This window comes from Panthera leo, chromosome A1 (assembly GCF_018350215.1).
Source record: "Panthera leo isolate Ple1 chromosome A1, P.leo_Ple1_pat1.1, whole genome shotgun sequence".
NCBI lineage: Eukaryota > Metazoa > Chordata > Mammalia > Carnivora > Felidae > Panthera > Panthera leo.
In genome coordinates this window covers 99744678-99746438 of record NC_056679.1, presented here as the reverse complement: position 1 = coordinate 99746438, position 1761 = coordinate 99744678, and positions in this window count along the sequence as shown.

Genomic DNA, 1761 nt, shown 5'->3' with positions numbered 1-1761 from the left:
TCATAGGCAAGCTTAACTTGCTTCCTGAAAGTTATATGTGAACTAGTGTATCGTATCAGAGCACAGCCTCCTTTTCAGGAGCCACCATGATGGAAATCCACCTAGACTTGTTCTATCATTTCATGTTGAAGAGTCTACCCTGTTCTGTCCTCATCTGAGCTCTTTCACTAGAATGTCCATATGAAATCTTTTTTTTTCTACTTGAATTTAACATCCATCACTATTTGTTTTCCAAAGTGTTTTAACTGACTTAGAAATATGTCTTAACTTTTTAATAATACCCTTAGAATTATGTGCTTTGTGAAACTCCTGAGTAGAAATAGGCAAGGCATCCCTTCCTACTTATTTATAAGGACAATGCAATTTATGTGATGGAATCCTTTATAATAATTAAAAAGGTTATAAAAGAGTATTTGTTGATATGGAAAAACATTAACAATACACACCAAAAGAAAAAGCTTATTACTGTATAGAGTATGATTCTTTGTGTTAGCATAGATGCATGTATACAGAGGAGAGACAAGAAAGACACACACCACAGTATTAACAGTGGCTGTTTCTGGGTGACAGTTTTGGATGATGTGGGGAACAAGGGGGAGGTGTGCCCTCTCTTCCTAAGTTCTCTTTTTTGAGCATATATTACCTTCCAATAGAAGAAAAAAGTAAAAGGCTTGTCTCTTAAGGTCATCTGTTGAGCAACAGAAATTTCATTGTAATATGAAATAGGTCATTAAGAGAAATGAAGCTATGTAATTAACAGATTTTTGAAGTTATCCGTCTTGACATTGTTCCCTCATTAAAATGATTTCTTTCACCAGAAGACTCCTTGCTGAGGGACCAAGACTGGTTTTTAGCTCAACCTAGTTTGTTGGAGGGTTTAGGGTGGCAACAATAATTTGGTTTCTTTATATGAAATAAATATCACACAAGCTTTTAGTTAATTCAGAGAAGGAACACTTTTCAGGTTAGACTCAGCAAGAGATGATAAAATAGTTTTGGTACTCATTTCTGTCTAGCATCATTGATTCTCTGGGTGAGGTGGTTTCCCAGTGACCCTGAGTAGCTCAAAAGATGGCTAGTTACCATCACTGGATGTTGACAACACAATGTGGCTGGTATAGAATGTAATGCATTCTCTGATCCTAGAGGTAAGCCTTCATTTTAATTTGCAATATAGTTACTAAACTATTGTGCTATGCTGTATCACGTGATTATTGAAGAACCTAAGGTCTTTTTAAAGAAAAACTATTAAAAGAAATTTATGTTGACTGGCATGAGAACAACGACCAAGAATTTTTTTTCCCCCAACACGGTATCATTAGAGACACAATATTAAAATAGCATTTCCCCCTCTTTCCATCTCCCTCCTATTCTTCCCCCTGTACTGGGTGGTGGGTAACTGTTCCATCTGGAGAAGGGAGTCTCCAAAGTAACCAACAAGGATGCAGTAAAGCTTAGATATTGGAGAAGGATGCCTTCTTAATTTTCTGTTTTAAAAGCACTTTGTAAGAGTAATACTCCAGAACATTAGCCATTCATTTATAAAATATTTGAGTAGAAAATACGACATGAATATAATCTCTCTCACTTTATTACAGTTCCTTTGTCCTCTCAATTATATGAACATATTAATAGATGAACTTCATAGAGAAAAGACATGATAAAAAATAATTTAAGGTTTTAATGCTCATTTGACTTCTTCCCCATGTAAAACAGTATCTATGGTTATTAAAAGCAGAACTAACCCTATAAACATTAAAT